The sequence below is a fragment of the Marmota marmota genome, unplaced genomic scaffold (genome assembly GCF_001458135.2).
Source record: "Marmota marmota marmota unplaced genomic scaffold, marMar, whole genome shotgun sequence".
Taxonomy (NCBI): Eukaryota; Metazoa; Chordata; class Mammalia; order Rodentia; family Sciuridae; genus Marmota; species Marmota marmota.
This window is the reverse complement of record NW_026000119.1, coordinates 11,893,309-11,905,817: the sequence shown is the minus strand read 5'-3', so window position 1 is coordinate 11,905,817 and position 12,509 is coordinate 11,893,309. Positions and strand designations below refer to the sequence as shown.

The 12,509-nt window shown below is 40.2% G+C and overlaps 1 protein-coding gene and 1 pseudogene across 2 annotated transcripts in view; one reads left to right on the top strand and one right to left on the bottom strand.

The window, feature by feature from the left end:
* Nucleotides 1-2,730: 2,730 nt before the first annotated feature.
* On the bottom strand, nt 2,731-3,341 carry LOC125611061 (annotated as a pseudogene).
* Nucleotides 3,342-6,275: 2,934 nt separating this feature from the next.
* The window catches only part of Aff1 (ALF transcription elongation factor 1), a 189,444-nt gene continuing 183,210 nt past the window's right edge, over nt 6,276-12,509 (top strand). For both annotated transcript variants that reach the window (XM_048784858.1, XM_048784856.1), the window contains exon 1: nt 6,276-6,544. The gene's annotated coding sequence lies outside the window, so the exon portion shown is untranslated. The remainder of the gene's footprint in view (nt 6,545-12,509) is intronic.

The window sequence follows — 12,509 nt, the reverse complement described above, 5'->3', positions numbered from 1 at the left end:
CTTTTAGAGGAGAAATCAGCAAACTACCACCTGCCACCTGTTTTTGTAAATAGTGTTTTATTGGTGTAGTCTATAGCTGCTCTAGTGCTAGAACAGCAGAGTGTAGATTTGCTACAGAGACTACATGGCACATGACCTTTAAAATGTTTACTACTGAACCCTTTTCAAAAAATGTTTGATAACCCCTATGCTAGGGAACAGGAAAAATCTCGTGCTTCTTTCTGTCTCGAAGGCCTATTGCTAATCTTGCCGAGGTTCACTGAATGAGTGAATAAATAAACAAGCTTTGAAAGACAGTATTTCAAAAGGCAGAGAACTGAGATGCTATTTCAAAAAGTAGTAGAGGGCTGGGGATGTGGCTCAAGCGGTAGTGGGCTCGCTTGGCATGCGCGGGGCGCTGGGTTCGATCCTCAGCACCACATAAAAATAAAATAAAGATGTTGTGTCCACGGAAAACTAAAAAATAAATATTAAAAAATTCTCTCTCTCTCTCTCAAAAAAAAAGTAGAAGAATAGCATTCTACTTTAAAGGAACAGAATTAAGCAAAGACAGAGAATGAAAATCAAGGATAGCTTTCCAGTAGAACAAAATGTTTATCAAAAGTGAAGCCAATGAACTGTGGCTGTGGCTCAGTAATAGAGTGCTCGCCTAGCATGAGTGAAGCACTGGGTTTGATCCTCAGCACCACATAAAAATAAAATCAAGGTATTATGTTCACCTACAACTAAATATATATATATATATATAGTGTGTGTGTGTGTGTGTGTGTGTGTGTGAAGCCAAAAAGATAAATTTAACAAATAGTCTGCAAAGTTTTCTCTTTACAATAAGGAGTTGATACTGAATTCTCTTTGCAAGTGCTAGATGTGTCATATGACCAGACAAGTGCTTAAGGAGGATTTGTCTGGTGGTGCTGTGAAGGACAGATTAAACACAGGAGATAGGAGACACTGGGGTTGAGCAAGGGTGTGTAGCAACGAGTTAAAAACTCCTATGCATTATGAAACTCGTACTTGTAAGAAAAAGGGATGTCAGATCACCAGGAACCAGGTTTTCTGCAGAACATTCACGAAAAATTGACAGTTATTTTAATTATAATAATTGTGCACCCAGTTCTTCTTACAGTGGGTCACATTTGCATTTCTGACTTCCAGGAGGAATCATATGAGTAGGAATTTCTCTATCTGCCCACAATCTATGCCTGGCATTCTATACATTTTCTTACAATGGCCTTGGGGACTGATTGAAGCCTCACTGTCTCCAATCCATTTTCTCAGGGGAGCCACTGAGAAAATAATCTTTCGTAAATGCAACATGGTCAACTCAATTTCCTACCCACTACATTTAGGATAAAAGGAAAATCCCATATGTTGGCATGTAGGACTCTTCACTGTCAGTTTCTAGTTGACCTTTGTTTTCTTTCCCCTCCCTTCTCCCTCCCTCCCTCTCTCTCTCTCTCTTCCCCCCCCCCCAAAGGGCACTGGGGACTGAACCTGGGCATCAAACATGCTAAAAGCAGCATACCACTAAATTATACTCCCAGGCCCTGTCTTATTTCTATTACAATCATATTTCTATAGCATCATAATCTTTGCCTTGAGGTCTGTTCTGTCTTAGTTTGCTTATTTTGGGGGCAGGGAACTCTACTCCCCTTCATCTGGTTTAAACTAATCCTTCCTCCTTCCCATTCAGTGTCAGTATCCCTGTCCTCATCTACACCACCTTCCCCCAAGTCTAGGTGGGTTGTTTTCTTGTCACAAATATATGTTCAACTCTCAATTTAACTATGGTTTATTTACATTTTGGGGGAACAAAGTAATGCCCTTTGAGATATATATGCAGTCCTTTTACAGTAATATAATTTAAACTGCTAGTTTAAAGGGCTCAGATCTTGCCAGGCAAAGTGGTAAACACTTGTAATCCTGACGACATGGGAGCCTGAGGCAGGAAGATCATAAGTCCCAGGTCAGTCTCAGCAACTTAGAGGAGCCCTGTTACAAAATTTAAAATTAAAAAAATAATAATAATAAAAATTAAAGGGCTGGGGGTGTACCTCACTGGTTCAATCCTTGTCCTGCAAATAAACAAATAAATAATGCTTGGATCTTGCTGGCTACAGAGTTTGGAGTCCTTCAGGTTGGCCAAGAAAACAATTACCCACGTTGTGATGCCAGGCACATTCCTCGCCAGTCTCTCTCACCCCCACCCCATTTAAAAAGAATTTGTCTTTGATAACAAAAGAGAGGGAAGAAGTAAGGACACTGCCTGTAACCCCTTGGCTGCACATCTTCCCAATCTGTGCACCTCTTACACTTGATACGTCAGCAGGTGTTTTCTGCCATTCTGATACCTGCAAAGTGTGGTTGGTATACAGCCAAGTGGAAAGTGGAAACAGCAACCAACCACGGTGCAGGATGCCCCTCCCATTAGTGTTCCAGTTCACTTTTTCTAATCCTGTGACCAAAATAACTGGTGGTTGTATCCATTTTCTAGAACTCTCATGAACAAGCAGGTCATAAACTGTATATACTCAACTCTTAGAGCTATCTTAAAATAACCTCCTGGAAAAACCTTCTTAAAAGCTGTGACTTCATGTGACCCCCGTTTTCTAGATGACAGGCTGCCTATAGCACTCAGACAGCTATCCCCAGGTCCTCCACATCCCAGAACAGTGATGCAGAATGGGCAGGTCTATCCAAAAGTGAGACATAAAACAGTCTTTACTAGGCTCAGACCAGAAGTCCTTGGGTCTTGAGGGCCTCTGTGAATTGGTTAATTGTCCTCTTTACATTCTTTCCTGCCTGTCTGCACAGCTTCATAAGCTGTTTTTTCTTCTGACAACAGAACTTGGCCTTCTCCTTTCTCTCCTCCAGGTTGGCCGTATTACTGCCTGGTACTTCCAGTGATCTTGTGAGCCAGGGGTCCCAGGTAGGCAGACTTTCTGACAGGATTTAGACACACCACTTTGAGAGAACCAGGAATCACCATCTACTTTTCCTTATCATAGGGCAATGGGATCCCATCAAACACTCTCTAGAGCAGCCTGGCCTTGCCCTATCATCCAAAAGTGAGGTGGCGGGCATTCGTCCACTTGTGGAGGAAGGCCCGGTTCCTTAACTTGTTTCCTGTAGAAATTGCCATAAATGTTGAAGCCCTCGTAGCCCAAGACCACTACCTTCGGGTCCAGCAGTACCTGCTTGGTCACAATGACCTTCAGGTGGCCCAGGAGATGGCCTTGGCTGTTCAGTACTAGCATCTGCTCCTCTACCATTTTTGGCAGCCACCTGGACCCATCAGTCTCTAAATGTTAAGTTCTCATCCCCTTGGACTATTCAGATGTTCTGGGGATACAGTCTATGAGCCCCTCTAAGTCCCAGGGGTTTTTCTCGTTTATTTTAGAATCTTCAGTAAAATCATAGTTTAAAATTGTTAGGAAACATCCCAGGAGTCGCACATGAAGCAGCTAAAAAGAACCATCACTGAATTAAAAGGAAAGATTTTATTTCTAGTACTGAAAAATAAATAAATATAAATATAAATAAATATATATATATATATAAAATAAAACAAACAAAAAACAGAGACATGCTTCACCGTAGCAGAAATATAATCAGAAATAAATGTATGTAACAGGTTAAGAAAGTGCTAGAATTTCACTGACTATGCTAAAAATGTAATTGAAGAATTCCTATGGTGAAGATGAAGAGTAGATAATAAAGCTAAGTATCTGCAGCTCTGTTGCGTATTTGCTTTTCTTTCATAAGTTTGTCATAAATTTCAAAATTTAGATACAGGGTAACTATCTTTAAAATTAGCCTGCTTATTAACCATTTATATAATATGACCTGGAGAAAAGTAATGTTTTAAAAAAACTCCTTGGAGCCAGGTGCAGGGGTTCATGTCTGTAATCCCAACTACTTGGGAGACTGAGGCGGGAATGAGGCAAGTTCCGGGACAAACTCAGTAGCTTAGTGAGACCCTCCACAACTTAACTGAGACACTGTCTTAAATTTTAAAAATAAAAAAGGACTGGTAGCTCAGTGGTAAAGAACTCCTGCATTCAATCTCCAGTACACAACAAATAAAAACTCCTTGGAATGGCTCTTCTGCCTTTTTTTTTTTTTTTTTAATGCTGGAGGCTGGTGGAGATCAAACCCAGGACCTCAAATGCATGTTAAGCACATCTCCAGCCCCACTTTTTCTGTATTTATTATGAGAAAATTGATTTTGATTTGTTTTTAAATAACCTGTCACCATTCAGGAAGCAAATCAATAAAAGTGCATTGGAATTGCTCATTTATTTGCTTGTTTCTTCCACCATACTGGAATCTGATGTAAACCATTCTGTCTTTGTCACTGGCGTGCCACACTACTTGGCACGTTGCCTTAAAAATATTCATATAAAGTTAGTAGCAGTTGTGATGCATGCAGCCCTTGTTACTTGGGAGGCTGAAGCTAGTGGATCCCATGAATCCAGGAATTTGAGACCTGTCTGGGTAACATAGTGAGAACCAGTCTCAAAAAAAAAAAAAAAAGTGTATTCATATAAATGGAAGGAACTATGATCTGAACCAGAGCTGCATCCCCAGCAAGACTTGCAACTCTAAAGGAAGAAAGAAAAAATTGCAGCAAACTTTCAATTCAATATCAATATTATTTCCTTTCTTCCTTTTTCTCAAACTTCCTTTCTTCCTTTTTTTTTTTTAAGAGATGGGGGTCTCAGTGTGTTGCCTAGTAGTCCCAAACTCCTGCGCTCAACTTTTTGCCTCAGCTGGGACCACAAGCACATGGCACTGTGTCCAGCTCATTTTCTACATACAGTACGTTTGGAAAAGCACTATAGACTATACTGTGGAAGATGCAGAAAGAAGAGAAAAAAGGACAACATTTTAGGTAGAAGTGGTGAAAACCCTGAGATTATGAAACATTACTATGCTTCTACATCTTTTACAATGAAATGTGTTAGTTACATAGTAAAAAGGTTAAGATATTTGTTATTGATGCAAATAAATATCAACTTGTTAGAAAACTGTGAAAGTTTGCAAACACCTATCTGCTAGAGGTGACTCCTGTCCCACCATGCTCAGAGATGATCTCCAATGTTTTCATCGAAAGACACCATCAAATTTCATCAGGGACACCTTAATTAGTATAGCTGTTAAGGTAAATTAAGCCAGTCTCACAATGGGGGCATAGGGAGTAGAGAGAAAACAATTCATGGGAAATTAAGTGAAGTAGCCAAGGGTCTCATTTGGAAATGCAAAATTTATTGATTATGATTTCAAGTATGTGGACTCATGGGGGGGGGCAAAGCAATATTTACCCTCCCCCCTCCAAAGAAAATAGGAAAGAACACAGAGGTCCTGGAGGTTTATTTTTCAGATATATATTAACTTACATTATATATTTTATTACATTTAAGTAAGGTAACTTTCTTCATCCAAATGATTTCACTCATTTAAACCATTAAGCTATGGGGGTGGGGGCAAGTAGGTCATTTGATGTAATCTTTCCTCATCTCTTTCAGGGAGGAAGATGAGATGAAGCAATGAAGACTGCTTGTTGCTTTCCTTGGTTATGTTCATAGTAGGAATTGGCAGCACCTTACCTAGACTTGAAGTTTTCCTTTCTTCCTCTGGGTCAATTTGCCAAATCCCCTTATACCCATTAGAATTTCCTGGGGTTGGGGTAGTGGAAAACAAAAACCTGGAAGATAGATTCAGTTTCCCACACCACTTTCTAACTTGTGACATTGAGCACAGTTCTTATTTTTCAGCACTTCGGTTTCATTATTTGGGAAATGGGAACAATATATCTGTTTTATAAGGTTGTTGTGAAGATGAAACGGGCCTGTGTGTGAAAAGCCTTTTTTAAGCTGTAAAACGCTCCCCAGATGTTAGTTATTATCTTCTTTAAAGGGCACAGAATCTGTTCCACTTGTATAGAAGATTGCAAAAAGCCTCCTTGACACTTTTAGTCAGAACTTGACCCTGAGCTTAATCTCGCTGTCAAGCCAAAGGGTTCTTGTGTCCCACAACAGCCTGGGGCAGGGTCACCCACGCGTTCGGTGCGGTCACTGCCGTGTTCCATCCGGAGCTGCAGTTTCCTCGCGATCCTCCCACCAGTCTCCTGGGTAGGGCCGCGACGTTCCTCGCCATTTGGGTGGCGCCAGCTAGAGGGCGTGGGCCGGGGAGGAGCAGGGTACCGCAGCTCCGGGGATAAGGGGCGGGGCGGGGCCTCCCGCGGTGGGCGTGGTCTCGGCCTCCCTGCCTTCCTGGGACTGCCGGCGCGCGTATCTGGCTTGCAAGCTAGCAGAAGATCGCGCGCGGCCCCTGCGCACTCGGCCGCCTCTTGTGCGCATCGCGGTCGGAGCTGCCTTCTCGCCTCCGCTGCTCCGGAGCCAAGCCCTGCACCCGCGGCTGCTGAACCCCGGTAGGACGAGCTCTCCTGTGCTGTCTACATCCGCGCCCCTTCCCACTGCACAGGTCAGGGAAGGTGACTAGGGCGCCTGACCTGGGACAAGAGGCAAACGGGGTCTAGAAGGTAAGTGGAGCCCGGCGTTCCCTGGGTCGGGGAACCCTTTGGCCCCCAAAGCCGCAGCCATAGACTAACTCGGAAGCTGAGACGCTCGCCGCCTCACTGCCTACTTCCCAGCACGGTGACTCAAGTCACTGGCGTTCCTACTTTTCCGGTGGGAACCTTCGGGGTGAACGGGTGAAGGAAACGCAGCCCTCGCACCTCGTCTTGAAATTCCGCCAGCCGGTATCGTCCAGAAAAACGGGATGGAATTTAGGAAGAAACCCATTCTCCCTCCCCATCGTCTACAAATCAAACATTTGCCCTTGCTCCCCGCGTCTTGCGGAAAGATGTCCCGTTGTTGGAACACGGTCCCTTAGTTGCGTAATAGACGAGTCCCAGAAGTTTCTCTAGGAGTAAAAGCGAGGCTCTTCTCTTTTCCACTTCGAAATCCCTCCACCATGCATCTGGTAGGAGGAGATTAGTGGTACCGATTCCATCAAATTGTGACTAAGGGCGAGGCATGCATGGGTCTGTGGGCTGCACCCTCTAGAAAGCGAGGGGAAAAGTTGGAGGCACCTTCTGAGACTTACTTCTGGGCAGAAGGAGACTGCGTCTTAAAAATATGGGACTGGTTAATTTCTCTTGATGATTTTTTTCCCTCTAGTGTCTAGTCCTCTGTGACTGTTGCACTGCTAGCCCTCCGACGGCTCCAGCGCCGAAATCCGCGAAGGGAGGGGGGAGGGGATTAAGTGCTGTGTGAATCATACCTTACCTTAATGGTAGTTACATTAATGCTGTGAGGGACCTTCGAGCGTCTCAATGCCCGCCCCCCACTAACCCCTAAATTCCCTTGCAAATAATTTTAGAAATCATCTTGGCTTTGTAGGTTGAAAATGTATCTAAATCTTCAGTCTCTTGGGGGGAAAGTCCTTACTGCCGGTGATTGGATTCGCCTTGTTTTGTTATGTTTCCATTAAGGGTAGGTGGTTTTAATCTTGTTGGTGCAGGATGGTGGCTGCGGGGTGGGGGTGGGGGTGGGGTAGTATTGACTTACCGCCGTGGAACCAGACAGATTTAAAACCTTCAGTGAGAAACCGTAAATTTAAGTTGAAGACCCAGTGTTCTCTGGGACAGTCGGGAAGTGAGAAAAGCTCAGTAATGGAGGCACAGAAACATCCAGCAGAGGAGTCAGAGAGGTAAGGGGATTTTGCTTGTACAAGATTATTTCAGAGCAAGGTCATGCAGAATGCATAGAATGTAGCAGAATACCTCTGTTCGACCTACAAGGTGTCAGACTCCCCAGAATAGAGGCATTAAAAAAAAAAAAAAAAAAGGAAAACGATCTTTGGACTCAAGAGTCAAGTTCTCTGAGGCTTAAGAATACCTAGGCATGGCCCTGTTTCAATATTTACTTCCTCTGTCTAATGTATTTCCTTACCTTGCCTTTCATCTTTAGTGGAAAAGATTCCTTGAGTGGATATTCTGGAAATAGATTCATAGGAGTATTGAAAATTCTGGACGGTTCGCCTGCTTTATTTTAAAGGTGTTGTCCCTTGCCAGTGTTTGAAAGTGTTGTATTTGAAGATAAGTATACAGAAAGGGAATGGATAAATATACAGAAATGGAAAGGAACTAAAGGATAATGTTCCCAGGAGACAAGCAGAGAATTCAAGAGAATAAATAAGTAGTAATTAAAACAAGGAAAAACCTCATTTGTAATTAGCTATTTTTAAGGAATGAAAAGAACTAAGGAAAGATATTGGGATAGACTTGATCACTTTGAGACAAAAGGGATTGAAGAGTGGACTTTGGGGGAGAAAACAAGTTTAGATATTTAGGGACTTTTCTTTTTTCAAATATAATTTACAGGGACAATGAGGCTGGTCATGTGGGACTTGCAGATATGTTGCTTTGAATTCTTTGTCTATTAAGCTAGGAAGCATACTATTACATGTTAGAGTTAATACGTCTTATTCATTCACCGTAGCAATTGAATTTCCATCTTTGGCATCTGTCATTTGCTTACCTCTTCCACTTAACAAATACACAATTTTGACAAATCACAATGTGTTCAGTTAGAATACAAAAGTCACCCAAAGATTGAGGAAAATGACAAAATCAAGTTCGGATTATTTTAAACATCGCTTTCTTCTGCAGTATGCAGAACATGCATGCCTTTTTTGCCACCAGAAGTCACTGTTCCACTATGTGGGTAATCAGACCATATCAAAACTGGCTGTCTTTCCCATTTCCTATTTGGTTTAACTGAATTTTGAAAATTGTTGGTTGAGCCAACAGTTACTTTTTCAATTGGCTAAGATACTTGTTTAATTGGGTTTTTAATTAAACTTGGATAAGAGACTATTCAATTAAGATGTATACATGAATTGTATCTTTATCAGACACATCTACAGATTTTAGCCTTGTGGTTGTTCAAAGTTACTTTTTTATCTTGGGAGTTCAAAATAATGAGTGAAAAAAGTAAGCTTAGAAAAACAAACTTTCTTAGCATGTATAGGGTCCTGGGTCCAATTCTCAGTACTATGAAAAAAGAAAAAGAAAAACTTGTTTTCAATATTTTTTGAAAAACAGGTAGAAGAAATTTTGTGCTCAGTTTTGTAATTTATGCTTTCATTGAACAATTTTGCACAATCCTTTATAAAGTTAGTTGAATTATACCTTGAGATTGCCTTTTATGCTTTCACTTTTAAAAGCTAAAGTTAATTTACAAATATTTGGATAGGCATAAGACATACACTGGGATGATATACCCTAAAGATGTCTCTTAAGGTATGGCAACATGACTGGATTTTGTCTCTACTATTAAAGTCCCACATTAAAAGCTGTCTTGGGACTGAACTCATTTATTATCTTAGATATATCCATTGAAGCTAAAAGCCCAAAGTTCCCCTATTACAAGGCTCTGTACTGTTAACTAATTTTTCAGGAGATTGAGAAAGTATGTTGGAGAGAGCACAAATTAAGGAAGTGCATTTACCATAAGTACACAAAAGTTTTTTAAATAAATTATATTTTCCTCATTAAAATATAAATGCAACTGTAGTTTCTCATCCCAAATGATATTTAATTGGTAATAGCTTTCTAATAGCCTCTCTTTTATACACAATAGGAACTTATTTAATATTGAATACTTGAATCTCAGAATTTATTAAAATAGATTACATTAAACAATAGATTTCACAAACTCTCTAATCCACTTATGAAAATTCTATCACAGTGTGGAAGTAAATGTGAAATATATCATTCTTTGTAGATACACATCTTTTGTTAGTGTATTAACTATTTATATGTGCACAACAGATTTATATAGATACCATGAGGCACTAAGGCCATCCGGGTTGCTAATAGGAGTTTCTGTCTTCTGCCTTAGGACAGAACTCCTTCAGTAGTATTCTCCAGGGGAAGAAAATCAGCTGATTTTCTTAAATTATCTGGCCCATTTTAAACATGACTAAGGATTTCTTGTTGGAGTGACTTTTTCCTATTAAAAGACTGAGATTATTATAACAAGTGGAGCCTGAAAGAAACAATTATATCATTAATAAAATATCTCATTTATTCCTGATTCCTCACGAGTACTGAACATTTTCTATGTGCCAGAAAGTACCTTAAGCATTGGAGAAATTTTGATAGTACTATTATCAAGAAAGAGTAAGGACCCGTGCAGGTAGAGCATACATTTCAAAGCACTTCAATGTTTACCGAACGCTTTCCTGTGACATACTATTTAAGCCTAATTGTAACTCTGAAGTTAAAGCTCATTTTCCATTTTAAAATCAGGAAATTGAGTTGAAGTTAAGTTACTTGACTCTGTGACTCAAAGCCTGGTGCCCTTTCTACTATGGTACACTGTGTTGGCTATGTTGATATGTGGTTTCCTGTTTTTCAAGAATTACAGCTTGACTTTAAAATATAAATAGTTTCTCCTTGGCTAAGTAATTCTTTCTGATCATTATGAGAATGAAAAAAAAGTATTTTTTGTTTTGCATTCTGGATATATATTTGTGCTTCCAAAGGAAAATATTATGCAGATCTATTTAACAGACACATGATTTATTTTTCCCCACTGGAGATTCTTACCTTCCTAAAACTTAAACACAGGGCCTTACAAATGGGGTCCCTTAGTGCAAGAAATCCATTCAACTTATAAAAGCTCAATTTATAGACTTTCAAGAGCACATCCCTGTGTAAATCAGGATATTCTCATACTATTTCCTTTGATCTTGTATATACAGTATACGTGTGCAGTATCGACACTCACACTTAAAGTGTACATCAGAATCTCCTGGAAGTCTTCTTAAAGCACAGATGTGCCCTGCCACCACCAGAGTTTCTGATTCAGTATGTCTGGGGTAGTACCCAGGGATTTGCATTTGTATCATATTCTCAGGTGCTATCCCTGCTGCTATTTCTAAAACTACACTCTGAGCATCACTACAATATACAGAATACACTATAGTATAGAGAGTTTTAAAAAGTTTAAAAACATGATTTTCTGAATGCACAGCTTGAATTTTAATTTTTGACATGCTACTGCTACTTGTTAGCTGTCAGACTTCAGGCAAATTACTTTTCTTAGAGAACTGTGAAGTCCAAAGTTTCACCCTACTTGCAAGCAAACAAGTTAACGTGCCACAGTTTTGAGGACTTCTAGGTTAGAAAAGAGTGACTTTGTCACTCAGAATAGCTATAGCCAGAGTATCAACAAGTTTTTACACTGGTTTTCTCAGGAGAGGGAATATTGCATTATAGAAGAGGAACCCCTAGATTAGGGAATCCCATCTTTTGTAATTGAAAGTAAGCATGTCTCTCTATTCCTGCCCTTTGCTCTATTTTCCAAGGCTGGACAAGCATCCTTTTAAAGATGAGTTTGTTCCAAGAAATTTCTTTAATGTCTTCAAATTTTAAAATGCACTGTATATTTCACCAGCCCATAAGAAATGAGGCAAAGAAAATTTCTACCAATATTCATGTGTTGTTCTTTGTTTTTTCAGCTACTTTATGGTTACCCAGAACCACGTGACTAATCTTGTCAAGTGGGAACAACATGTCACTTCACTCCTGAAGCATTTAACTAGTTCTCCTGCCTCACTGACACTGGGGGTTGAGTGGGACTTGTACATTCTAGGCAAGTGGTATAACACTGAACTACATCCCCAGCCCTTTAAATGACTGTAGTAAGATCTTTTAACATGTTGAGTTCTCAGTATGGAGCAAATCTTCCTTCCCTCCTCCCTACCCAAACACATTAATATGAAATAGACATAGGAACATGGAATAAACCTTTGTTCTCTCAAGATACAGAGATTTTCCCTTATAGCATATCCTAGACTATTTTCACCACATCCAGTGTCCATAGGGCCTGTCTACCATAGGAAAGCTAATGGTTATTCATTCAAAAAAATATAAGCTCTGAGGATATATGTGTAAAAGCTGGATATGGAATCTATGTGAAGGGGTGCACAACTGCAATCCAGCTACTCAGGAGATTGAGCCAGATGATTGAAAGTTTGAGGCTAGTCTGGATAATTTAGTGAGAACTTGTCTAAAAATATGGAAGAAAGGAAGGAAAAAGGGGGAAAAAAGGAGCTGAGGATATAACTCAGTAGGTCAACACTGTTGTTGTTCTACCCAATACCCATTCTTGTTTTCTTTTATTGTTAAGATAACCTTAATTTTGCATGGTACCATATTTGTTCAGCCTTAGATGATTGATTCTTTTTGTTCTCAGCCAATAATGATTTGTATCCTAATTTCCTGCTTCCTTGGAAGCTAAAAAAATGTCCAATATAACCTAATTCTGGTGGGTTTTTTTCCCCCCAAGGTTTTTTCAAGACAGGGTCTTGCATTGTTGCCCAAGTTGGTCTTGAACTCATGAGCTCATATAGTCCTTCTGCCTCAGCCTCAGATTAGTTGGGACTACACATGTTGTTTTAGTCTTTTTTTTTTTTTTTTTTTTTCTTTTTTT